The sequence below is a fragment of the Myotis lucifugus genome, unplaced genomic scaffold (assembly GCF_000147115.1).
Source record: "Myotis lucifugus unplaced genomic scaffold, Myoluc2.0 scaffold_30, whole genome shotgun sequence".
NCBI classification, from domain to species: domain Eukaryota; kingdom Metazoa; phylum Chordata; class Mammalia; order Chiroptera; family Vespertilionidae; genus Myotis; species Myotis lucifugus.
Window position 1 is genome coordinate 3,160,436 of NW_005871078.1, and position 19,980 is coordinate 3,180,415.

A 19,980-nucleotide genomic window follows, 5' to 3' on the forward strand; every position below is an offset into this window, starting at 1 on the left:
AGCTATAAATAATTAGCATAATAGATTTCAGTGTTTGAGAATGAAACGGAGTTAACAATTTTTAGACTTTAATTTCTTTTGAAAAAAATTAGAAATCTTAGAAATGTTTAAGCAATTCTGGGACCTTAAATTTTCTGCAAAATCCATATGTAACAACTGATACTAGAAACTACACAAAGAACATGGTAAATCAGAGCTTAAATTTTGAGCATTGGACAAGTTCACATTCATGCTTGGCTTCCAGAATTTCCAGGAACACATCCCCCACAAAAGAAAAAGCAGTTAAATGACATTATGACACTATGGCATCATTTTTCAATAACTTTACACAAATACAATAGATTAAAACATCTCATATTTTTCACATTTTAAAAATGTTCATTAATCATGGAAAATGAGCAATGGTTACAAAATATAATGCTTTTATTGCACTTTTAAAGAATGTTGTAAGATTTTAAGTATATTGTAACACTTTCATTCCAAAATATAGCAATAATAATGTGAAACAATGAGTACTTACATTGTTTTCTGAATACTGTCAATAGAAAACTTAATACTAATCCTGTGCTTGCTGATAAAGAAAGTGATGTCCTATTTTAAGATGTCTTCATCTGTATCCATATCTCCTCTTAGAAACTTAACAAAGTAACTTGATTTTTTAGTTTATTTTCACTCAAAATAAACCACTTCTCATGGTTTATTACCTTAGCTACACATTTGTATCCTGAGAGCTCCTTCCAAAATAAGGATTAAAAAAAACTATCCTTATCTAAATCAAAGTGCTGACATATTACTTTCTGATTTGGCAAAGGGAGAGGAAACACCCATACACTGCATGCACAAATACACATAATTAGAGAAATTCACTACGTTTGCACACCTTCTTAACCCCATGAAACTTAACCTGCACACTTTCAAACTTGTAGAGCATAAAAAGATAAAGGTGAAGAATTCATTATCTTCTACATGTAAACTGTCTGAAAAAAATCTTTTTTAAAATATTGAAACCCACAAAGAATAAGAGAAAATATTTGGAAAAATTAACCATCTTCACTTTTTTTCCATAATATGTCATCTTTCCCAGAAAATAGATAATAAACATCTTACTAATGAATCCTTTTCAGAGTAAAAAAGACTATAGACCATGTTTCCTACAGATATGAAGTTCAGGTTTTTATTAAACAAAAAAAATCATATATCCTTTTTAGTTGTTTATATTACAAAGTCACCCCATATTAAGAATTAATTGGAATATGGTAAAAGAGAATAAGCCAACACATCAGATTGTGATCATTCTAAAAGCTGAAGTGTTGTCAGCTGCTACTGATTAAAAAAGTGACAAAGATTAGAAGCTAAATCCATAAAGTGATGCAAAAATATTACAAATATGTGCAGCACAACTCTTTTAGAAAAAAGTAATTAAGACTACAAAGATTGGAATGGAGATTTATTTAGCTAAGTAGTTTCATATGAAAAGACATCAGGAATATAAAAACTCTGGGAATCATACTCTCAAAGCAGAAAACTGTGTTCAAGTTATCCCTGGAGTTTGGATTTAAAATTTTCTCATGAACCAAATAGTCAATTGTTTACTAATGTAACAATTTTCAGCCAAGACATTTCTTCTGGAAGACACTATCTCATCATGTGTGTGCCTGGGGATTTACTTTTGTCTTAGGGCTGCCTTAGTAAGGCTCAATGACCTAATTCTGAACCAGTGGGACTTGACATCCCTGGAGTTCTAATATGGACCAAAGAAAAATTATGCCTTTCTAAGAGGACATATGCATTTTAAAGTTCTGGCTTATAAAAAGTAACTTCTATAAATGAAAGCTCAGGTAAAGAAAGAAAATAATTTTTCTTTGATCATTCTTATCTTTTGGAAAGAATTATGCTTCTGAAAAAACAACACCCACACATTCAGCAAGGTGACAGGTTTGTAACACAGTATATCTAGGCCAAAAGTATTTGTTTAGGGATCATATTAATCTTTTTGGCACTGTAACAAAGGATTGGGAAGGGATATATACAGCATAAGACTGGCCCTAAAAAAACAGTAACATTAAAAATTGTACGCCAAGATGATCAAGTATGCTAATGTCAAAAGAAACACAAAACTACTTTTTCTAGAAAAACTGGGTAAGGTAGGAAGGGTATAATCGCTTTGTGATAGATCTATGTTTAAAAGAAACTTAGGAAGGCTTTTTTAACCCATTTAGTATATATTTATTGCACACCTCACATATGTAAGGCATAGAGTTTTTTAATTTTATTAGTTTCCATTGAACATTATTTATAGTAGCAAAGTATTTTAGTAGCAATGCTAATAGCTTTGCTTTATCCTTATAATCATGTCTGAATTCATTCATTCATCAAACAACTGAGTGCCACTGTGTGTCAGGCAGTGTATTAGGTGTTGAGGTGCAGAAAAAGGTAGGATTTCTGTGTTCAACATGCATGAAGAAGTAGTTCACAAAATTTGTTTAACTTAATTAGACATCAAGAGATTGTACGTACACCACTTTACTAGATGACTTAAAATTTTCAAACAGAAACAATACCATGTCTTTACAAGTATGTGGAGTAATTGACAATCTGACACTGCTGATAAGAATGTAAATTGCTACAACTATTTAACAAATCTGTTTGGCAGTAATCACCAAAGCTGAACATGTACATATCCATGATTCTGCAATGTACATATGTACCCCTACTTGCGTGTGTGTGTGTAATGCACATATATATATATATATATATATATATATATATTCACAAAACATGCATACAAGAATGTTCAAAGCATCTATATATATAAAAGCCTAAGTGACCATCACAACCGAAACAACTGAATGGACAACCAAACAGCGTGGGGCGACCAGGGTGGCAGGGGGGTTAATGAGGGGCTACCAAATGACCGAACAGCAGGCTGCGTGGGGTGACCAGGCCGGCAGAGGTGGGCAGTGAGGGGTGACCAGGCCGGCAGAGGGGGCAGAAAGAGGCGACTAGGCCAGTGGGGGAGGCTTTTAGGGGTGACCAGGCTGGTGGGGGGAGCGACCAGGATGGGAGGGGGGGCAGTTGGGGGTGACTAGGCCAGCAGTGGGGGCAGTTAGGGGTGATCAGGCAGGCAGGCAAGTGACCAGTTAGGAGCCAGTGGTCCCGGATTGTGAGAGGGATGTCCAACTGCCGGTTTTGGACATCCCCTGAGGGGTCCCGGATTGGAAAGGGTGAAGGCTGTGCTGAGGGGACCCCACCCCCGTGCATGAATTTTGTTCCCTGGGCCTCTAGTTGTTATTATAATAATCTAGAACTAGTGATGCCACTGATGATCAAATTGATCATCATATAGTCACACAATTATAAGAATGAAGAAACTACAGACAGATGCAACATTGGTGAACTTGACCAACATGATTTTAAATAAAAAAGTCATATTCTAAAGAATACCTATTGAGTGTTTCTATTTATACAAAATTTAAAAATGGCAAAACTTGGAGGAAGAATACAGGAGACTCTTGAAGTGCCTGTAATGATGTTTCTTGAACTGAATGCCGGCTGCATGGGTGACTTCACTTTCTGCTCATTCATTGCACTAGATACTTAGGATTTGTGACTCTTCTGTAAAAATATACTTAAGCGTAATCATCAAGCACCACTCTTGATTTAAGATGAGCATATTGTAAAAAGATGAGTATATTGTAGAAAAGTAAAGACAAGGGAAATTATTCAAGATAAGTATGATGAATAAAGTATCAGGGTTGCCACTACCTTTGGGCAGTTTTCTATGTATTTGCTACAGGCCCTTATTACTGCATTTATAGGCAACTGTGGTACTCACCCACTAGTCTCCCTATCTATTTAAACATCAGTGAAGTCAAGTTTTGATTACTCTTCGAATCATTGCATTACTCATGTCATTCCCCTGTTCAAAAGTGATCACTGATTCCTCATTGCCTATACTGTAAGAACCCAATTCCTTAACCAAACATAAAATGCCTTCCATTAATTTCATCAAATCTGACTTTAACTAATTACACATTATCTACCTTGAATCATCTAGATATAACTCTTAATAATGGATAGTGTCAGGTGATGGTTAAGGGCATAGACCCAAGAACTCTTACTCGACCTCATTATCCTGAGGGAAATACAAATCAAAACCAGGATGAGATTCTACCTCCCACACCTGTTAGAATGACTGCCACCAAAAAGATAAGTGAAAACAAATGCTGGTGAGGATGTAGAGAAAAGGAAAGTCTTGTGTGCTGTTGTTGAGACTGTAAATTGATGCAGCCACTATGAAAAATATAGAAGTTCCTCAAAAAATGGAATATTATTCAGTCATGAAAAAGAAAAAACCTGTCATTTGACACAACATAGATAAACCTGGAGAGCGTTATGCTAAATGAGATTAGCCAGAAAAAAGACAAATAATGCATGGTATCACTTATATAAGGAACAAAAGAAGTCAAACTCATAGAAACAGAGTAGAAAATGGATTGTTTTATTTGACTAACATTTTAATAATTAATGATTTCTCTTCTAATTATGATTTCATAAAGTAAATATATTGTTTCCTTCAATATGAAACATTATGTGGGTAAATTATCAAATTACCCAATTTTACATAACAATACCATAAATTCATTTTAATATTATGTATTCTTTAGCTATTCAGTGCTAAATTTTATCCTAATCTATATTATAAAAAAAATAACTACTTCCCTATCAAGTAAGCAGCACAGTCAATTGCTCATCTAATCATAGGAGTTCAAGATTTATTACCATACCTTTAGGGCAATATAAAATTGTTTAAAATATTTTAAACCATATAATGAATAATCTTATTCTTTGGGGTTATTTGTTTTACTTGAAGATAATAATGAATTACCCAAGGTACTGATTATAAAAGGATAAGCTTCTTAAGAACACTCACTATCAACTGCTAAAAAAGAGGGAAGCTGAAAGGTACTGTCCATAAAGCCACTGGACTGTGGAGTGGCCACAATAATTCACAGGGTTGAGAGAACCAGGCACCAAATCCATGCCCTTTTCTCTTTTGTGATGCTTTAACATTGGAGTAGAAAGAACAATGTCTTAGGAAAGAATGGAGAAGTTTGTATTCCTGTCTATAGAAACACACCACAATCTACTAGCAATATAACAGCATGTATTCTACAAAAGAACAGCCTTCTTAAAATTGCCTTAAAGAGTTCCAGGCAACAAGCTCAATGAGTTTGTCCTTAAGCTTCCTCAGAAAGCCTCACACTGGGGCTACTGTTAATTATTCCAAGCAGCTCTCAGCAAGAGAACTTCAAAGACTTTCCCTGGCCACTTCTCAGTGATCTAGGAAGCTTCTAACTGTCTTTTCACCAAACCATCTACAAAACTTGGAACCACTGAAAACATCTTTCATCTTTCCCATTCCTCTGTGGTTAATCATGTTTTTGTTCAATTCCATGTTCGGTCCAGTGCCATTTCCTACAAATCTGCTTTGCAGGCAAGCATGTGAATTCAGTCAGCTTTACCAGTGTTCAAGTTCAATAACAAAACTATGCATCAGGGTGAAGGCGGACACACATGTATTCAGATCCAATTCAAGAATTTACATAAGCAGAATATGAAACACTGTATTGTAGACTTGTATTTACAGACTAGAAGAAACAAGTGTAGAGAAATACAATTTTTTTCAGTCTATTATCACTAGATCACAGATTTTGAAACTTACACAGCAAGTCTTCCCTGGTGATAAAGATGCAAAGAGAAGGAATAGGATGTAACAGGGACAGCCTTCAAGACCTGCCCACCTGGCACCTGAAAAGCCTTTGTATTTACACCATAATGCCTAAAATTTCGAGCTCAAAGTCTATGCATTCACTTATTCCATCAAAGAAAATGAACAGATTGCCTGTAGTTTGCCAGACGCAATGCTAAGAGCAGGAGGGGTGCAGGAGGGGTGGTGAATTTTATTAAGTTCAATAAAATTTTAAACCACATTTAAGAAACCTATACATTTGTGGGAGGAGGAGAACATCAAAGAATAAATACACAGCATAGCATATGAAAAATGCAATGAAAGTGAGAGGTATAAAAACCTACTGGCAACAGAGATAAGAGAATAATTCCCATTGGTGGATTTGAGGGGCAGGGCGTCAGGGAGTGGAGGATTTTTGAGGCTACTCAGAAACTTGCCAGTTCCTGAACAGATGTGGGAGTGGGAGTGGGGTGAGAACACCAGGTAAAAAGAAAAGAAGGAATAAAGGCAGACAGGCGTGAAGATAAGAAAGGGGAGGAGTTTCATGTTACTACAGTTGAGGGGAGTCTGAAAGGGAAAAAAAATTTTTTAAAGAATAAAGGTTTTGAAGGTCCATTTTTACTTCTTTAATAAATTTAGATTTTATCCTGTTGACAATGTAATGTGAATGAAGGACCTAATGACCTTAAGGAAAGGAGGGGAAATAAAAAATAAGAAAAGACAACCCTGACAGTAATAGGCAACTTGAGTTGCAAATGGCTGAGACTGGGTGAAGGGAAAGTTTACTCCCAAAGCTACTGTCCTAGTCAAGGTGAAAATGATCAAAACTTGAGAGTCATTAAGGCGCTACCTCCAGTTAAAGTTCAGATACCCAGAGTGGGGCAAATCTATTACTCAAATATCTATCTGTGTTCCTAAAGACGAATGCTACAGAGAAATAAGAAAGAAGATGCCAGATGACTACGATAATTGAAGGAAACAGGAGGGCGAAACACACAAGACATGGCTTATTTTGAAATCTGACCTAAAATCAACTCGGAGCTCATTTTAAAATAAATCTCAGCAATGTACTAGGGGAGTTCCACTTGAAGATGTCAATATAGGAAGAGGCTGAACTCACCTCCTCCCACAGACATACCAAATCTACACTTGAATATGAAACAATTTCCTCTGGAAAAAACAAATCCAAGAAATTAAAAATGGCGGAGAGACACCTAGGCATCAGGTAAGTGAAAGGGGACCACAGAGAAGCAGGTAGCAAAGGCAGAGATACATTTTTGCCGTAAACTACATCCCTGGCACAGTGACCCACAATGGAAACTCAAATCCTGGATCTTCTCCCTGAGCAGTGAGGGTTTGTACCCCACTCTGGGCACCCCAACTATTAAGACTGGCACCTGACAGACTAGCCCCCAAAACACCTGGCTGTGAAGACCAAAGTGGCGCTTGGCAAGCGGAGAAATGCAGATAAAGGCTTGAATGCAGATGCGCCCACCCAGGCCCTAGCACGGAAGCAGCCCTGCAGGTGGGTGGCATCCTCCATGCTCTCCCTCTGCCTTATAGAAGCTGGCAAACACCATCTTTCTCTTTTTTCTTTGTTTTCCTTTATTCTCTCCCCTCCCCCTTTTATTTCCCCGGAGGGCACCATCTTTGCACTCTCCCTCTGCCTCACTCCAAAGCACCAGTAGCTCCTGGAGAGGATCTGTACACACATCTGGCATCCTGATTTTACATCTGGTGACTCGGCTTTGGTAACAGCTAGGAGGGTCCGCCCCTTGATGGCTTGGCTCTGGAGGCCAGGCGGGCTTATGTTCCCGGGTTCCATGGGATCGTAATCCAAGAGATAGTTCTTAGCAGACAACTGCTCCCAGGGCACTGCCCAGAGCGTGGACAGAAGCACACCCCTCATCTTCCTGAGGAAGAGGCCTAGTGGCTTGACCAGGAGCTTTGGCCTGAGGGTAAGGCTTCTGGTTTGGCACACTCCTAGAGACCATGGAAGGACTCTCAGGGGGCAGAGGCCAGGGGACACCATCTCTGCTTGCTCTCCTTGGCTCGTTCTAGCTCACTGGGATCTTCCAGAAAGGAGCCCTTGCCTGGGGCCCTGATTTTTACTGCTGCTGCCAGAGGACACCTCTCCATTGCCTGGTTCTGATGGCCTGAGGGGCTTGTGCTCCCAGTCCCATACGACTGTAACAGATGGAGAAAGATTTCTTAAGCTGCCACCACTCCCAGGGCACAGCCAGAGGCAACAGGCCCAGGAGATCAGTCTTCCTGTGAAAGAGGCCTATTAGTTTATCATCCCAGGGGCAGCCTGAGGGCCATGCTTCTCATGGAACGTGCCTCTAAGGGCTGACATAAACCTTCTGAGACAGTGGAGAGCAGGCACTACCTTCATGTTCTCGCTCTGCAGTGCTCCAGAGCTTCAGCATCTCTCAGAGCAGGACACTTCTATGTATTTGGTCCCCAGTTTGGGTGGCTGCTGTCCAGAGGATGCCTTCTGGGTCCCATGGGATTAGAACAATGGGGAGACAGTTCTTGGAAGGCTACCATCTCCAGGACACTACACAGAAAGCAGGATGAGCCACCCCCAGCCTTTCTATGAAAGAGGCCTACTTGCTTGTCCTGGAGTTTCTGCCTTAGGGGAAGGCCTCGGGTTGGAACACATCCAGAGGCTGTGGAAGTGCTCTCAGGGAACATGGGCCAGAGATCCCATCTTTGTACGCTCCCTCTGCTTCGATACAGCTCCCCAGTATCTCCCAGAAAAGAACGTATATACTCATCTGGATTTCCATACCTGCCACCCAGGGAAAACCTATAGATCGCCTGGCCCTGGTGGTCAGCAGGACTTATCCTTGCTGTCCCACAGGACTGTATGCATTTGCATACCTTAAAGGCTCCTAGCTAAGGATCTGGCTTCCAATAAGCCTGAATCTAGGTAATGACTGAGATTCCACCGCAGCTTTGGGATACTGACAGGTCTTGGCATAGCCTGTATTAAAAATAAAATAGCATACTTGGACAGTCGATAGAAGACGGTGCTATCTTATATGCACATATTCTATTTTCCTAAATAACCCCTGTCATGCTTTCTCAAAAAGAATTGAACTACTACTTGGAGAACAGGAACACTAAATCAAACCTCCAATGTCATTCCACTAAGACTAGGTGGTGATGCCCATTTATGTTTGGAACAAGTGAAGAAGCAGCTTCACACGCAGCCGTGGGCAAACTACGGCCCGCGGGCCGGATCCGGCCCGTTTGAAATGAATAAAACGGGTAACTGAATTAAATAAATCATGAGTGTATAGTTATAAAGTTTTCTCTCAACAGCCCTTTTTGCATCTGACTGTCCATATGAATATGTGAAAACTGTACAACTTAAAACTTCCTACATTTATGCATCCAAACTGTGGTGCCGATGGAAATGGGAATCACTGGAAGCTGGGAGAGAGTGACCTGGATTCTCCACAAAGGGAAATACCCACCCCTGTCTTGGCTCTGTGCCCTGGAGAAGAAACGACCTTGCGTAAACTGAATGAGACACATCAGGCTCACAATAGCGGCTTCCAAAACCCTGCCGTGTGCCAGGCCCTTTGCGTACACAGTAACTATGAACGGCACAGAAATTGAGGCACAGCTGGCTTGCTCACGGCCACACGCATTTCAAGAGAGGCTGAACAGGAATTCCAGCCAGATTGCCTCAATTTCAGTATTCATCCTCTTCCCGCTTCACCACAGTAATTTTCAAGAGACATTAAACATATAATTATATAATAACTAGATCATGATGTTAAAAATATACTCAATGTAAGTAACATTTAATCATGATTACAAATCTCATTAAAATGCAATTCTTTACTTGCACTAACATGATTGCTTTTAGTTCTTTCTTAATTCTTTCAGATAATCAGTCAATGTTGTTTGAACAGTTAAAATACACTTACAAAATGTGGAATGACAATGTATTTTTGAAGAGTTTAGTGATGTGTTCGAATTAATCAGCAATTTGCCAAAAAAAACAACAAAACACACACACACACACACACACACACACACACACACACACACACAACTAATGGTCCACCAGATTTACAAGTGATCTACTAAAGTGAAAACTTGCAAGTGCTTTTTATGCGTACACAGATTAGCATGGCTGCTCTGAGGTAGTCCAGTGCACTGTGCCATCAGGCACATACAGCTGTAGCACATCATAGATCTGCTTCACCAGCATTCCTCCATGCTCAGCTCCGATCTGCATTTAAATGTCCTGCATTAACAGCTGTAATGGAACTGTGCAGAGCCTTAGGCAAATAAACATGATAACCACCAATGATTTTGATTATAGCAGTGCGAGTAGTCACATAAAATGCAGAAGATAGAACATTACAGAAAAACAAGTGTAGCTGGCAGTCTGGAATAGTTAAGAAATTCTTGTTGACACGTAGCATTTGTTAAGTTCTTTCTGCTAGTATTATACTCAGCACTTTCTAGAAAGTGCTACCCTGACATTGTTCAATGTGGGAACTGTTTCTACAGTAAATGAAAATGCCTTGGGTGCTACATTTCATCATGATTTCAAGCTCAATACAGAGAAGAGATTTTACCATGTACACTAATAAAAAAGTCTGCTTTCTGCTCCAAATTGTTCTTCTCACAGACTGCACAGACTTCCACCCCCAATCCCTGGTCTCCAGAAGCTGGGAGACATCACACAGACTTGGCTAGGAGCTGGAGGAGGCGTAAGAAGAAGAAAGTGTGAACAAAGACCCATGAATGACTATCCACCCTTCTATTCACTTTCCCCACTCTGGGGTCATGATTGCACGGCCTGCTTTCAGCATCACAGACATAATAATGTTGCCGGTAGAAATGGGGTCCTTTCACAGAATTGTGAGGAAAGCATTTCGGGTGACCCACTCATGGGATGATGTGGCGCAGTGGTAAGGATGACTGAAACTGGAGCAAATGCAAAGGACCGTCCTGGGTTCAGCTCTTGTCCCTCTGGGGCCAAAGCCCAGCCTTGTCTGCATCAGGCCCAGAAATAAGGCCAGTGTCCAAAAATTCTGTACCATGCCACGGCAGTCCAGTTTAGTCTCTGTCCCCATCTGGCCAGCTTAGTCTGTTCTTGGCTGCACTTCAACAGTGCCCAGGCCTGCACTTGGAGCCCAGCTCCTGGGGGGTCACAGGCGGCTGCTAGTCCCACATGGCTGCTATGGAGCAAGAATGAGGATGCTCATGCACAAATGTGAGTGTTACCAGGCAAGAGAGCGCCAGAGCTTTGTTAAACTTGGATGACACGATCTGGGCTTGAGAAAGATCAGGCACTTTTTCAAAATAAGCAATCAATTTTCCAGTCCTTTGCAGGTTTGTGCTCAGCCCTCCCTCTAACCAATCCCTTTCCTGGATCTTATCTAATCCGACCCTTTTCCCAGGCTAGACACCTCCCCTTTATGGCTGCCACCCTGGCTTCTACTGCACATGCACTCAGCAGAGGACTTTCCCCTTTCTTATTTTCTCTCTTCCTCAGAAATCCTGGCTAATGACCAGTCCTGATGGGGGATTCCTTTTGCTTCCTTTCTTTATTAACATCTAGCTACCTATGCTAACAATAATAGACGAAGAGTTGCTGACAGCAGCAGTGAACTTTGATTCTCAACTCCCCTTGGGCATCTAACATGATGATACTTCAGTAATGCTACTGCCCTCTTAGAGAATTGTGCCTGAGCCTCTGATAGTGGGTCCTTTGAGTCCGGAAGGGGTGGAAACAGCATGCAAAAGACACTTTTATTTAGATCTACACGCTGGTGAACTCCTGGCCTAAGTGAACCTCTGTTACCACTAGAAAGTGGTAAATATGGTTTCTCATGGAACTGACTCCAAAACTAGATTTGCCTTGTTTTATGTGAAAAATATGACATAGATTTACCTTATGACTGTGATTGTTTTACGTTTAAGATCCTTGAATTGATTTGATCAGCTTCCCTGGAATACAGACTATTAAAAATATTATTTTGGAAGCTGTTAGCCTTTGTTAAAGTTTGGAAAAATTATTATATCTAATATTTTTATTAGAATTAGTAAAATCTCTTTAACCAATAGAACCAAATTTTTAATAACATATCTCCTTTCTCCTTCAACTAAATGATTTAAATTTTATTTTATAAGAACAATTCATAACTTGTTGTAATGTGTGCTTTAAGCAATTAACTTGCCAGAATATTTTCAGCATGTATTCACTGTAAGTAAAAAATAAATTGTCTAACAGTTTCTTTTTTTAAAATTTCAGTCATATATCACTGAATTCAAAGCACTCAGACTGTGGCAGGTAGGTCATATGAGTAGTTTCATAATATATGAACTATTGGTGCACTTTATACTGCTAATACTGCTAACAAATTTATTTGTTGAACTATAGTTAAATCAGCATGGCCATTTGAAATTCACATTAGTTCAGTAAACAATGCCTCCCCCCCCCAAAAAAAACCCCCTATTTTAAAATCTCTTTTTCTGCTGCTGCACATTTTCAATTAATCAATATATTTCTTATCAGTCTTCCACTGCTAAAAAATGTGAAAAGTTGACTGGCCGCACAATGGCAGATGAACTAAAATAACTGAAAAGCATCAAATATTTTTAATTGGTATACTGGGATCTTTTACACACACATATGCACAAGAACAAACATGCTACTTATTTAAATGTATATATAAAAAATAAAGTCAGACAAATATCTATTTACTTTGAAAAGATGATGGCATCACTGGACAACTAAATATGAGAGATCTATTTATAATAATCTCCCTTCCAGACTATTTCATGCTATTTAACAGACAACATTCCAGAAATATACATATCGTCTAACTTATTTCTTAACTGCAAATGTGGTCACATGAATCTATGCTAGAACTATAACAAAAATATGCATATTATTAGTATATCTTGGCATAAAAGACATGTTGATAAATCCTATCAATGAGGCAAATTTCAACCTCTTGTCATTTACTGTTAATATATGCATGTTGAGGTGATATTACAACTACAGCAGGTTATAAGTCATAGTTTAGATTTCCAGGTTGATGTCTTTGATCTTTATCTTATATGATTTAAATAAGGTTATTTTGATATATATTAGTAATTGTCTAAGATAGATGTCTAGATGAACTTCATTTATCAGCCATAGTTTTTGTAGAATTACTTCTTTCCATTAACAAAACCAATAAATTTTTGATACTATACCAAAACATAAGACAAATTCTTCTTCCTCTTTTTGAAGGCAACATTAATGAAGCATGCATAACATTGTTACATAGTTAGAATAAATTATTTTCTAAATCCCTAGTACATGTTTCTATTGTGTGTATCTGTAAGTTTGTGTGTTAATTCAATATATGTATTCAATTCCACCAGCCCTTCCAATAGTATCAAATGTATGCCTTCCTTTTCCATTTAACTGGAAAAACCAAAAGGCTTTAGACATAAGGCAGAAAGCAAAAAGGACAAATGCTTTTGTTTGAATTATGTTGCCCTTTAAATTATACCGCACAAGTACAAGTAGAAATAGAACAATTCTAACTTTAGAAACTGTAGCATATAAATGTCTCCACTAGGCAAACTGTCAAGACAACCTGGATAGCGTCAGTGAAAGTAGGTCTGTCCTTTCTTGGCTATAAAACTGGAAGGAGAAAATCTTATTACCAGCGGCCTCTTCAGATAAAAATCGGTTTTGAAGCCAAAGCATCTCTTCTCTCTTCCTCAAAGTGCCTCGTCAGTTAATTTCTAAATGTCATGAGATTTTTTTTTCCAAAAGAGAGAACTATTGGCTCTTCTATACTGTTTACCCCTATCCTAGGTAAAATTATTCAAAATTCAAAATTTTAATGAAAAGAAATGAAGATCTAAAACTCTATTCAAAGTATAATAAAGGAAAACAGTCTCCATCAAGATAGTTTATAGAAGCATTCATAAAGATAACATTAGTGAGTATATAACCTATAAGTAGAATTTCCCCAAAAGAATGGCAGAGTCAAATACACCTTCCAAATTTCTATTCAGCCTTTACTAATACATTGGGAATAATCCCATTGACAACAGTACCTTAAACATTTAGAGAGTTAGAAACATCGATGAGAGAGAAACATCGATCAGCTGCCTCCTGCACATCTCCCACTGGGGATGTGCCCGCCATTGTCATAGCCCAAATTTCAATAACTTCAAAGCATTTACTTTGCCAACCCCAAATACCACAATACAGCTACAACATACATTACAGAAAATGAAGAGTTCCCATCAGGTTTTGAAGATAACCATATTAACTAAAAAGTACTAAAAGACATTTATAAATAAATCACACCCTGCATAATATACTAATCTCAAGTTTAAAAATAGTAAATTTCCTCACTAAAATGTCCCTCATAGCCCAGATTTCAATAACTTCAAAGCATTTACTTTGCCAACCCCAAATAACACAATACAGCTACAACATACACTACAGAAAATGAAGAGTTCCTATCAGGTTTTTGCAATAGGAAAAAAAAAGTGCTTCCTTTCTTTTTTATATAAAAAAGACAGGAAGAAGATAACCATATTAACTAAAAAGTACTAAAAGACATTTATAAATAAATCACACCCTGCATAATATACTAATCTCAAGTTTAAAAATAGTAAATTTCCTCACTAAAATGTCCCTCAGCAGATATCTATCATCCCTTTTTGAAATGTTATAAAAATGAATCCCTTAATTATCACATAACTACCTTCACAGTTAATGGGGATAGACAATTATTAAAATAGAGATATTAATTAACACTTTTAGAAACTTCATTAACACATTTAGATTTATTATTTTATCCCAATATCTAATAATTAATATAGGTGAGATATGCACTATATACTCTAGTTCAATATACATTCTAATAAGTACCATGCCAAGGTAAAGCAATAAGTTTGGAAATTTAAAATGTCAAATATTTCTGCCACGAATCATATTTGTGTTTTATTATTGTCTTACCTCAATGATTTTGTCATGAATCTCCAAGCCTTCTGCTCTGTCAGCAGGTCCATTTTTCAAAATTTTTGAAACATAAATTCCTTCTCTTGATATTTCTTCTTGATCATTCTATTAAAAATATAACCATTAGCAGTAAGAAAGATGTAAACAAAGTTTTTAGTTGGATCAAGGACAATTTAGTAAATGTCTCACTGCCAACCCTTCTTAACATGCAACTCTATTTCTTAACTGGGATTTGACACTGAATTTTAACTTAACACCAGTCATTCATCAAGATGTCAGCTTTAATGAATGAGTCCAGCATCTCTGGCCAGATTATCTATTTACCTCATGTTTTCAAGTGTACATAAGAAACTATGGGGAAAGGGCATGTACAAGGCGATATCAACAGGCTCCTCAGTATGATTTATAGAGCATCTCATTTTGAAAGAGAGGGTGTAATTTAAAAAGGTTGTAAGTTAAAGAAAACAAAAAGCATATCCAGCCTCACTATATAATTGGTTTGAGATGTGGTCATAGTCTTCAAAATATAATTTAGCCTCATAATGTGACAGATTTGGGAATATAGCTCTGGCTGTTTCTAGTCACAGGGAAGACTGGGAGCTTGCTAAAGTGTGAAATCCCAAAGGATCAACTCTAAGCCGCAAGAGAACCCATTCAAAGCTAACTGTTACACATTTCCAGGTGTAATGAGCCTAATGATCGAGTAAACCTCAAACATATAGCCAATATGGTACAAGCAGTACATGTTAGCCAGTCCCAGGAAACCAACTACAGTACAAAACTTATTTAGGGAAAATGCCCAATATCCTATATAATAAAAGCCTAATATGTAAATCGACCCAATGACGGAATGACCGGTCACTATGACGTGAACTGACCACCAGGGGGCAGATGCTCAACGCAGGAGCTGCCCTCAGCCCGGAGACCCCAGGCCAGCCAAGGCGGGTGCCAGCAGGGGGCCCCTTGATCACCCCACAGATTGGCCCTGATGGCCAGCCAGGCCTAGGGACCCTACCCATGCACAAATTTTGTGCATCAGGCCTCTAGTCTTATAATAATACATCATATAATTTTAAATGCCATTTCACTTCATGGCAGGTTAAATAACATTTTTCTCCTTAATTAGTCTTCCTCAGCATGAATTTTAAGAGGCTCTAAAAAATGGCCAATGTCACCCAAATGTCAAACACCTAACTATCATTCATAACAATATTCCTTAGGGGAAAATGAAACAAAAATTATATGATGAAAAGACGTCTATTTTTTCCATAATAAATGGGGACTGTCCTAGAGACAGAAGCAAAGCAGTCATTAGTTGCTAGGTTTTTCAGATGCTAAACACAAAGAGGAAATATGCCATTGCCATCCTGACCTAAATAGAGCATATGGCCTACAACTCTGAGACAGTTCCCCTGGACAACATCTGCATTGCAGGATGCAAAAATTTCACGGCAGTTTATTGAGAAAATTAAAGAACATGATTTTTTTAAAAGCTTCACCACCTTTTTCTAGTTAGAGTGAAAATTAAGTTGATGTAGTATTTAAAGGATATGATAGAACTTTGCAACTACAGCACAGAATAAGGTAAAGATTATAACCCATGCGTTTTGAAAACAGTTGACATCCATGTAGAAAGTATTATTCATTCAATTAAATAAAAGAATTGATTTGCAGAGTCAAAAATATTTCAAACCTGCTCTTGTCCTTTAACATGGCATTTCCTATGTAACTGTGAAAACAATATCCCTTATTTCAAAACTGATTTTAATGGTTCATTCATTCATTCAGCATATACTGCCTGGTCTGTGTAAGCATCTGAAAACTGACCAACTTAACATAATCAATAGGAGGTGCAAGCAGGCAATACAATTGCCTAATATCTTATAGAAATTGCCTATACACATTACTATGAAATAGGTTTATTTAAGAAATTTGCCAGTGGAACCATACAAGGTAGATAAAATGTGAAATGTACTCTTTTCTTTTTAAGTAGTAAAGAGAAGGAAGTTTTTAGCTGTTTTGCTTTGCTTTTCTAAAAAAATATATAGGTATGTACAGGAATATTTGCAATAAGTAAACTATTAATCACAAGCATAATTTTAAAGATCAAACCCAGATGCTTTTTGTACTAAAAATCCACAAATGAAAACTAAGTTATTATTTTATAAGCAAAGAGTGAGCTATGCATTAACAAGGTGGGTTACCTGATTTGGTCGACCTCCTATAATATTGAATCCCAAAGTGTCATTTTCTCGTTCTAATAGAATGGTGAATGGCTTATGTTCTCCACCCTGGAAGAAAGGGGATAAAATAGCAAACTCCGTAAAAATATACATAAAAATAAATAAATTCTAGAGTAAAGCTTTTTCCCCCACTGTAAATAAATTAATAGTTGAAAGGGGGAGGGGGGACTTACAATTAAGGATGGCTGAATTTGAGGGAAGGTTAATTTATTCCTAAATTCACTTTGAAAGTGTGTATTTGAAGGGAACAACCATGCATGTGAGAAAAATAACTATTTTCAACTAAATGGCATTGCATTTTTACACATTAAGCAGCTTTTATTCTAATGCATTCATTGTTTAATTCTGACTTCACTGTAATTTAAAACAGAATTCTGATTTAGCCTTGCAAGTGTTCTTATTCTTTCCCTCTATTACAAAGGAGTGACATACATTGTTAAAGGATCTGAGAATTATTCTATGTAAAAATTTCACCTCGGAAAGTCTGAATGAATAGTGAACTATTTATACATTTCTTTCCATTGTACTATTTGGATTATTATTGTCATGCAAGATATGACAGGTTACAGTAATCCTAATTTTAAATAGTATTCTTATTGGGTTTTGCATAACTCCTGAAGATAAAAAACAAAAACAGAGAAGAGTTAAACACATAGGAATTATATCTACAACCTGTTTATTAGTAAAGACTATTTTAAAAATAAGATGAATTAGTGCCAGACTAGAGGAGTGTGTTTCGTTTATGGCTATGGATGCTAACTATCCTAAGATATCATATGTTTGGCAATGGGCAATTACTTCAGAATGATAAAATCGCATAAGCATCTTTACCGCTGCTACCCTCATAACCCCCTTTCCCCAGGAGCTTTTCCCAGGCAGCGTGCACAGCAGCCCCTACTGGTGGTGGGAAAACATTTCTGAGGAGCACAGAGAAGCCTGATAATTAAGTCTGCAAATCATGGGCAGTTTTTCCTCACTTCTGAGGCCATAGCTTGACTTTTTGAATGGACTTCTCCCTCATATAATTCTAGCTGTTACTCCTTTCCATCAGCTATTGCTTCCCTAAGACCTTGAAACCCGAGCTGGCACTACAAAGCATATTTCTGGCTTCTCTCTAGCTCTTCTCACTTTGTAAATTTATCTGGATAGAAATAGGATAGAGAAAGAATAATAGGTAGTATCCAGATTAAGCAGTGATTAAGCAGTGTGCTTCCGTTTATCAGAATAGAAACATTTTAGCCCTTCACATTTCTTTCTTTCTTTTTTTTTTTTTAGGTGCAAGGGCAGAAGCCTCTTAAGTCCAGGCCTGAGTTGGAGGGAGTCCCAAATGGGAAGCACCCCGGGTTGCCCCTCCCCAGAACCAGGACGCTGAAGAATGGAAACAGCTCCTTGAATGGAGTGCAAGTCCTGCTAAACCCCTGCTCACCATGGCAGCGACCAACAATGTCAAACACTGTGCAGAAGTCCTCCAGAAGAGAAGTAACAGCTTTATAAACAAGGGGTGCTGCAAAGAGGCTTGTTTATTCGGTCTAAAAGCAGGCAGCCCACGAGCACAGAGCACAGAGCACAGAGCACAGTTGGGGCCAGCAGCTTCCACAAAGAAGGGAAACAGCCGCTGCAGAGAGGGGGGGAGCGCCGAGGGGGGGGCGGGGGGGGGGGTTCTTTGACCCCAGATGGATGTAGCTGCTCTCAGACTTGGTTCCCCAAGTCTCTCTCTCTCTCTCTTTCTCTCTCTCTCTCTCTCTCTCTCTCACTCACTCTCTCTCTCTCTCTCTCTCTCTCTCTCACACACACACACACACACACACACACACACCATCACCACCACCACCACCAATACTGAAACAAGAAGGCAGGTAAGGGTTATTAAGGGAAGGTGGGAGTGATGCAAAGAACTCTTCAGGTCTAAAACAAATATCATCTCTTAATCTCTTAACTCTAGTTCCCCACATCCCTGACGTTCCCTGCACTGAGTAGAAAGAAGGTGGCTGATATGGGCAGTGTGACAGGGAAACCAAGTCATTCGGACCCAATGGAGGGGGTTACTTAAGCAGGCCGCAGGGTGCTGGTGCAGTGGGAGAGGGAGGCAGGGGTGGAGAGGTCCCTGCTTCCTGGTCTCAGGTAAGGGCCAACGGTACCAAATATAGGCAGAGAGGGTAAGGGCAGGAGTCAGAAGGAGGGGAACAAGGTTTCCGGGAGAGCAAATGAGTTTTCCTAATAACCTCCTTCTTCGTGGAAAAGTTGGAATTGAAGCTGTTTAACTCTTCCCAATCCTCATATAAATAGAAAGGGAGCAATCCTTGCTGACTGCACCACTGAGACACTGGGAAGATGAAGAATCGTATAGTAACACCATCGGGGCGGGTGGATGGGTCCCCCTGCGTGGTAAGGAAGGGCATCCATCACCTTCCAGGGAGTCCTGAACTACAGAACGAACCTTCCTCTTTCCACCCCAACCGATCCTTCCCCGGGGGCCCAGCCCTCCGAGCTTACCGGGCCGTGGCCGCCGCCCAGGTCCCTGGGCGAAGTTGCGGACGTGAGCCATGTACTGGGCGAACTTGTCCCGGTACCTGCGGGCCGCCAGCTGCACCTCGCCCTGCAGCGCGCCGAGCTGCGCCAGCAGGGCCTGTTGCGACGTCTCATGCGAGCAATCGTGTCCGGAACACTGATGGGCCCGTGATAGTTCGCTAGGTCAGACGATAAGAAAACCAACCCTGTCCATACACGCCTCACTCCCTCTATCTCTTCCTCGCGCCTTATAGACTCCTACCATTAACCCCTCTCACCAGCCACAGCGAGCATCCTGTATATTGTATCAGCGAGGTTAAGAGAACTTGTGATTCACCGAAAAGGCTACATCATAATCATTTCAGTCATCCTCATTATATATGCGCAATAAGAGATGATTAAGGTGTATTTTTCATCTTATCGTGGAGTCAATCTGACTATGACTGACCATCATAATCAAAAAATAA

The 19,980-nt window shown here is 39.0% G+C and overlaps 1 long non-coding RNA gene across 1 annotated transcript; it reads right to left on the bottom strand.

The window, feature by feature from the left end:
* Positions 1 to 14,835: 14,835 nt before the first annotated feature.
* Positions 14,836 to 19,555, bottom strand: LOC111825528. Its single transcript, XR_002828718.1, has 3 exons — positions 19,499 to 19,555; positions 16,967 to 17,053; positions 14,836 to 14,867 (listed from the first exon to the last, which is right to left on the bottom strand). It is a non-coding gene; the product is annotated as an uncharacterized LOC111825528 (long non-coding RNA).
* Positions 19,556 to 19,980: the final 425 nt, after the last annotated feature.